General features: G+C 38.9%; 1 non-coding gene across 1 annotated transcript; it reads left to right on the forward strand.

The window, feature by feature from the left end:
- Positions 1-4363: 4363 nt before the first annotated feature.
- LOC141722243 (small nucleolar RNA R71) lies at positions 4364-4470 on the forward strand. The gene has a single exon (XR_012575264.1). It is a non-coding gene; the product is annotated as a small nucleolar RNA R71 (small nucleolar RNA).
- The last annotated feature ends 4127 nt before the right edge of the window (positions 4471-8597 follow it).

Here is an 8597-nt window from a genome sequence, read left to right on the forward strand (position 1 = left end):
GGAACCTTCAACGGATGTTCCTTTTCTTCCTTCAACGGATAACTTTCATCATCCGTTGATTCCACATCCGTTGACAGTCCATCAATTAATTCCAGTTTCTTTTTATTTTTATCCCAGGCAGTTTCACAGAATGATTCAATTCCTTGGACTTTGGCAATTTGAGCACTTACATCCCTAGATGTTTTCCAGGCTTTAATCACCTCTTGCTCTTTCTCTAATTGATTGGAAAGTATTTCTACTTTCTTAATAGATTCAGCTAGTTCATTTTCAACAGATACACAATGCAGCTTAGTCTTTTCTAGGTCAATTAACTTATCTTCTAACACAGCATTTCTATTACTTAAAAACAGATTGTTCTCTTTAATCCTACTATTTTCTTTAGCAAGAGATTTAAGAGATACACGCAAATGATACAGTTCAGTAGACATGTCATTAAAAGCATCATTGCACTCTTCTTTAGTAAGCTGTGTTATATCAGTAGTAATTACCTGGTTGCTTGATGAACTAACTTCATTCTCCTCAGAATCAGCCATGAGAGCCAAGTTAACATATTCCATGTCTTCATCCTCTTCTTCTCCATCAGCTGCCCAGTCTCTTTCTTGAGTAATGAAAGCCCTTTCCTTCTGTTTGAGCAGATCAAAATATTTCTTTTTGTAATCTACTTGTTCAAATTTCTTCTTTTCAGAGGTTGGCTTTCTGCACTCACTTGCAAAGTGTCCACTCATACCACAATTAAAACACTTGAACTTGGATTTGTCCACCATGTTCTTATGGGGTTTAGTGGCTCTAGTGTTTTTCCTGAACTTCATCTTTGCAAATCTCCTGGACAGAAATGCAAGATGCTCATCAATACCATCAGAGTCATCTTGACTGGAGTTGTCTTCATTTTCAGCAACTTGCCCTTTACCCTTGTCTGATTCTGGATTTCTTACACCATCTTTGGAGCTTGATGTAGATCTCACAGTTTCTTTTCTGCATTCTTTCTCATTTTCAGCTACCAATGCAACTGAACCTCCTTTCTTTCTCCCCCTCTCCAATACCTCATCCTGTTCCAACTCTAGTTCATAAGTCTTCAAGATTCCATATAATCTTTCAAGAGTAAAGTCCTTATAATCTTGAGAGTTTCTTAAGGAAACAGTCATGGGTTTCCATTCCTTTGGTAAGGATCTCAAAAATTTAAGATTTGAATCCTTCACCTGGTACACTCTACCATACAGCTTCAGTCCATTCAACAGTTTTTGGAATCTATTGAATGTGTCATTTAAAGATTCATTTTCTTCAAAATGAAAGTGCTCATACTGTTGAATGAGAAGCTGCATTTTGTTCTCTCTTACTTGTTCTGTACCTTCACACAGCAGCTGAACTGTGTCCCAAACCTCTTTGGCAGTTGAACAATTTATCACATTATCAAACATATCCTTGTCAAGACCATTAAACAAAATGTTCATAGCCTTCTTATCCTTGTGGACTTCTTCTGTGTCTTCCATTGTCCATTCTGCTCTGGGTTTTGGAATGGATTGACCAACAGCAATTGTGGCCGTAGCAACTGTGGCTACTTTGTGGGGAATGTGAGGACCATTCTCAATGCAGTTTACATAACCTTCATCTTGGGAGAGTAGATGAAGGTGCATTTTCACCTTCCAGTGGTGATAACTGTCTTTGTCAAGAACTGGGATCTTTACTCCAATATCCTTCTTACTCATCTTTGTTAGATTCCAAGATCTTTAAACTCTTTGTGTGTCAAGAGCTTGCTCTGATACCAATTGTTATTCCTAGAAGACTAACAATGAGATTTACAGAAGGGGGGTTGAATGTAAATCTCAAAACTTTTTCAAGTTTTGAGCAGTTTATAAAGTTGTGTGTTCAAGAAGAACAAGTGTGTGAATTGCTTTAAGCTAATACAGACAGATATATATTCAAGCACAAATGTAAAGAACACAACAGACCTTAAAAACTTTTCTGGTGGATTTGTTGTTCCACCAGAGATGGTATATTAGAAAATCTGTGTTCAACAATGTTGATCACAGCTGCATCCTAGTACAAACTAGATGAATTTTCTCTCAAGATATTTCTTAACAGCTCTGGAAAAATCTATCTAATTACTAGCTTCTTCTTGGTTCATATATATTACCAAGTGTACAAGTGAAAAACAATATTAAATTACAATAGTAAAATAAGTTCTTCACTTGCTTCTTTTCCTGTTCACTCAAGTACTTTGTTGACTATTGCAACTTTGTACAAAAGAAGAACGGCTGCTTTTTCTGTTGATCCTGAAATTCGGCTACCACATCTCAGTTTTCTCTGTCAACCCACGTGCCTCTGCTTGTAGGTACAACTACCACTTATCAACGGCTGATTAGCAGAACATCCGTTGAAGCTTTCATCCGTTGATGACTTCATCCGTTGAAGGATGTTATCCGTTGAAGCTTTCATCCGTTGATGCTCTCATCCGTTGAAGGATGTTATCCGTTGAAGCTTTAGAGACATCCGTTGAAGCTTAGCTTCTCATCCGTTGAAGGTCTTTTAAGTCATCCGTTGATACCACTTCATTTATACAAAATTACAAGGCATGAAATATTTACAATTGGCCTTCCTATCTGCATATCATCTAGTAGTCAACATGACTCATAGTTTCTCTCAACTTCTAAGAATTACAATTTTAAATACAGAGACTGAAATATGCTACAATACTAGACTTATTTCTAAGTAAAGCTACACCATCAACGGATAGCCAAAGTGGTCTTATCCGTTGAGGCTACAGACACTAAATTTCTACTTAAGTGTTTTGTTAAACATATCATCAAACTAATGCACATATATTCCTAACACATATCCTGATCTTGCACCCTCATAGTAAGTTCACCTTTTTGCACATCTATCAAGGTACGGCCTGTAGCCAAGAAAGGTCTTCCCAAGATTATGGAAATCTTCTTATCTTCCTCGAAATCCAGAATGACAAAGTCTGCAGGAAAGATGAGCTTGTCCACCTTTACTAACACGTCCTCCACGATGCCTCGTGGGTATGTAATCGAACGATCAGCTAATTGTAGAGACATGTAGGTGGGCTTCGGATCAGGAAAATTCAGCTTTTTGAAGATAGACAACGACATCAGATTGATGCTTGCTCCCAAATCGTAAAGGCACTTTTCAAATGACAACTTGCCAATGGTGCAAGGAATGGTGAAGCTACCTGGATCCTTAAGCTTTGGAGGTAACTTTTACTGCAGCACGACACTGCACTCTTCCGTTAGAGCAACGATATCAAGATCATCCAGTTTCACCTTCCTTGAAAGAATACCTTTCATGAATTTCGCATAACTAGGAATTTGCTCCAGAGCCTCAGCGAAAGGTATGTTGATGTGAAGTTTCTTGAACACCTCCAGAAGCTTACCAAATTGCTTGTCCAGCTTTTGTTTTTGCAATCTCTTAGGAAAATGTGGTGGAGGATAGAGCTATTTCTCCCCCGTATTACCCTCAGGCAGAGTGTGTTCAACAGTAGTCTTCCTTGGTTCCCCCTCTTTCTCCTTTTGCTTCTCTTCTTCTACAACTTCAACTTCTCCATCTTTTGCTTTTTCAGCATCATCAACTTTTCCAGGCCTTAAGGTGACAGCTTTGACTTGCTCTTTAGCTTCCTTCCTGCCTGGCACTTCAGTATCGCTGGAAAGTGTGCCAGGTTGACGATTGAGCAAGGCATTGGCTATTTGTTCAATTTGATTTTCCAAGGTCTTGATAGAAACAGCCTGACTTTTGCACAACAGCCTTAACTCCTCAAAATCAGCACTAGAAGGTCGAGCAGCACCTCCTTGTTGAGGATATTATTGCCTTTGAGCATATTGCCGAGGTTGCTGGAATCCAGGTGGATTAAACTGTTTACTTGCAGCTTGCTGATATGGTTGCTGAATAGCATTCTGATTATTGCTCCAGCTGAAATTGGGATGATTTCTGTTATTAGGATGATAAGTAGCGGGCACAGGCTGCTACGATCTCTGAAAATTGTTCACATACTGAACAGATTCATTAACAAGAGAACACTAATCCGTAGCATGAGAACCTGCACAAAACTCACAGACAATAGCTATTTGATTTACTCCATAGTTGGCTAAAGAATCGACCTTCATAAACGGTGCTTGGAGCTGCGCTGCAATAGCTGTGGCTGCATCAACTTCCAAAATACCTGCTACCTTCCCAGGCATCATCCTTTGAGTTGGGTTTTGATACTCATTTGCATCCATAGTTTTAATGAGACTATAGGCCTTAGTATAGCTTTTGGCCCACAAAGCGCCTCCAGAAGCTGCATCGAGCATGGGCCTAGATTGGGCCCCCAAACTATTGTAGAAGCCAGTGATCACCATCCAGTCAGGCAGTACCATGATGTGGACACTTTCTCAACATCTCCTTGTAGCACTCCCAAGCTTCGCACATAGATTCTCCTTGTTGCTGCGCAAACTGAGTAAGAGCACTCCTCATAGCTGCAGTCTTGGCCATTGGATAGAACTTCACCAGAAACTTTTGCGCGAGATCTTCCCAAGTAGTGATGGAACCAGCCGGTAAAGAATGTAACCAGTCCTTAACTTTGTCCCTCAGAGACAATGGGAAAAGCCTCAGCTTGATAGCCTCATCAGTAACACCATTATATTTGAAAGTACTACAAATCTCGACAAAATTGCTGATATGCATGTTAGGATCTTCAATCGCAGCACCTCCGAAAGAAACAGAATTATGCACCATCTGAATAGTGCCCGGTTTGATTTTAAAAATATTGGCCTGAATAGACGGATGAATGATGCTTGACTGAATGTCATCAATTTTAGGTCGAGAAAAGTCCATAAGAGCTGGGTCAGCTTGAACTATACGATCACCCATTATTACAGGTTCTTTCTTTTCACTCTCTTTATCCAAATCTTCAAAAATTATCTTCTCTGGAAAGTCAAGAGTTGTATCTGTCTCCTCAGCCGTATCTAGATTTCTCTTGCGGGTGCGAGAACGTGTTTGCATAAACGCTCGCTAGAGTACCTGAAACACAACCGGAAGCAGTAAGTAACGAGTCTTAATCAATGAATCCTAATGACCACTGATGGCATGTACATAAACTAAACAAATTACCACCGAGTCCCCAGCAGCGGTGCAAAAAACTTGTTAGGCACAAATCATGCGCTAAATAATCCACACAAGTATACGCGTTCGCAAGTAATATAGAATGATTTCTAGTTCGTTCCCACAGAGACTCTGATTAATTATATTTAATTAACACTTACTCACCAATGTATGATTACTCTTCAATGTCAAGACAATAACAATTACGGTTGATTAACTAATATTAACTACGAGAATTAAACACTTAAATTATCAATATTAAACACACATGAGATCATAACTTCACTATTACTTCATTCAATAGTTATTGTTATTACCCTTAGCATGTAATGGTGATGATATTAATCGAACAACATGAAACTGATAAACACCAACTTGCGTTGTACGAATACCATTCTACCAAGCATCCACAATTAAGATAGAAGTTGAATATGCATTAATTATGTTGAGACCCTATATGTCTACAGAATTTGACAACATAATGATTTAAGCGCAAGTTATTCATTATGATTACACAGGGCAAGTAAAACGGTTAGAGTTACCCACTAATCATGCATACAATACATGAACCTATGCTAGCATGACAAATTCTAAATCTCAAGATTCACTGTCGCTTCACAAGAGATTAACAATCTATCTTACATGTTCGCGACGCACATAAGACGAATAAGCACAACCTATGCTAGATATCATACAATCACCACATACCAAGGTATTGAACAATAAACTAAAGAAATCCATAGTATATCCGCTATGATCCCATGATCACGATTAGCCCATAATAGAACTCATCATCACCATGGGTTCATATGAAAACATGATAATAACACAACTATATAAACTAATAAAAATACTTAATAAACAATGAAGTACTTCACAGGAGTATTAAGGTTCAAAGAGTAAAGAAAACTAGCATCCACTGTTACAATGAATTAAAAGAATCACAAGATAAACGTATGCTTCCTCTTCTTCGTTGTTGTGTGCTAAATCGGTCTTCTTGATCTTCTCTCCTTGTTACTTGTTGTTGAAAACGTCTCCCCAATAGGTTTATATAAGAGTCCATAAGAAACAGCGCCAACAGAAGCCCATTCATACTCGAATTATAAAATCCAGATTCTAATTTTCTGCACCCAGGCGGCCTCCTGCATTCACCACGCAGGCGCCTGCTACCAGGCGGTCCCCTGCTCCTTCCAGGAGGGCTCCTGCAACCCTTCTGGAAAATTCTTAGGTTTGCTTCTGTTTTTGCTGAATTCTTCGCACAACTCCCCAAGACTGATCCCAAGCACTTCCCTTAGCTTATTTTGATGAAATCCTCCTATCGAAACAAGTTATACCTTGATTGCAAAAACACTCGGAAACGCATCAAATACACAAAATACTCGAGTTCAAGACATCAATTCGAGCCGTTATGAGACGCTCTAAGTGGTATAAAATGCCACTTATCATTGTCATAAACATGATAAACCCTTAGGTACGAAGCGTGCCAAGTACGGGGCACTTTATCGCTATTCAAGGTTTCCAGTTTAAAAGATCATCGCCCTAGTTTCTTAATGAACTTTTAAGGTCCTTCCCTGTTAGGGGCTAGTTTCCCTTTCTTTTCAACTCCTGATGCCTCGATCTTTCTCAAGGCTAAGTGTCCTTGCTGGAAGAACCTTTCTTAACCCTCCTGTTGTAATAAAGGGAGGCTCTTCACTGATGCTCTACATTACGGGAGTAAACTTCATCTCGAGCCTCGTCAATGAGCTCGAGAGCGATTTTTAAGGGCACCATTGCCTCTCCCCATAAGCCAACACGAATGGGACAACTTCAGGTGTAACTTTGCAAATAGTACGATACGCCCAAAGTATAAGCAACAACGTATCTACCCAAGTGCTTCTTGAGCATTTAACCCTTTTCTTAAGTCCTTCAAGGATGATTCGGTTAGAAATTTTGGCTTTCCCATTTGCCTATGGATGAGGAACTGAGGTAAATCAGAGATTTTCTACCATTGTCATTATAGTACTCCTTAAATTCTTTGTTGTCAAACTGACGCCCATTATCAGTAACAAGGATGCGTCAGATTCCGAATTGGCATATCACATTCTCCCAGAAAAATTGAGAGATGATCTTGGTGGTTATCTTGGCTAGCGCCTTAGCCTCAGTCCACTAGTGAAGTAGTCGATGGCAACCACAATAAACTTCCTCTTCCCCTGATGCTATAGGAAATTGACCAAGTATATCTATTCCCCATATTGCAAAAGAGATGGGTTAGCTGATGGACATGGCCTCTATGGGGGCTGTCGGACTACAGGATCGTGCCTCTGACATGTCAGACTTATTTATGTAAGATTTTGCATCGGTTAACATTGTCGATCAGTAGAAACCTAATCGAGTTATCTTGTGAGTGAGGGTCCTGCCCTCCAACTGCTGTCCACAAGTTCCTTCATGGGTTTCGTTAAGTGCCTTCCATGCCTCTAGAGCTCTCAAGCACTTCAGACACAGGAAAATGAAAGACCTTTTGTACACAAGGCTTTCGACCAGAGAATACCTCAATGCTCTCACCGATAATTTGAGTGCCCCTTGGGCATCATCGGGGAGCCAACCTGTCTCAAGGTGAGCATTGATGGGATCAATCCAATAGCTAGCTACACCAACAGATGTTATCAAGTTTATGACACGTATGGTAGGGGTCCTCAGGACTTGAAAGTAGATACTCCTTAGATAGTTCTCAATTTCAGATGAGGCGAACTTGGATAGGGCGTCGGCCGTGATGTTCACATTTCTTGGAACATGCTCTACATACGATTCATCAAACTGAGTCAGTATTCCTTTCACGACTCTTAAATACTTGGCCATTTTGTCATACTTGGCTTCAAGATCTCCATTCACTTAGGCAATGATAAGCCTTAAGTCTCCATAAATTTTAAGATTTTTGGCCCTCACGGCTCTAGCCAAGCCTAAGCCGGGTATTAAAGCTACGTACTCTGCTTCATTGTTGGTTGTTGGGAATTCCATGTTACAACCGGTATTTTCGTGTAATATTATTTGTGGATTTGGTATAATATTAAAGCCGAATGAAAATATATTCAATGATTGTACGTTTGTGTGAGTGAAAATTTCTACATTATAAATTTGCTTTATGTAGTATATGATTTTTCAAAGCAAGAATTTATTTAATTTCTTTATTTTTGATTTATAAGGAATATTCTAAGTCTTGGAAAAATTTTCTTTTAAAAGGTATTTTGTTCACAAATTTTGAAAATGATTTTATAAAGTCTCTAAAAATCCAAGTTATTTTATGGTATAAATCTTATAATTTTTGAACTTGTGTTTTATTTTATAAAAATAAATCTTTATAAATATAATTAGCAAATTACATAGTTATCCTTGCATGCAAATTCCTTCCATACATTCCAAAAGGGATAAAGAGTCAATAACCACCCCACTAACTCTTATTTCCTAGCCAAATACCTTCTTTACCCTTGTATGCAAATTGAACCAAGTTCAAGTGGAAGGCTAATCAT

The sequence above is a fragment of the Apium graveolens genome, chromosome 4 (genome assembly GCF_009905375.1).
Source record: "Apium graveolens cultivar Ventura chromosome 4, ASM990537v1, whole genome shotgun sequence".
In the NCBI taxonomy this organism is placed as follows: domain Eukaryota; kingdom Viridiplantae; phylum Streptophyta; class Magnoliopsida; order Apiales; family Apiaceae; genus Apium; species Apium graveolens.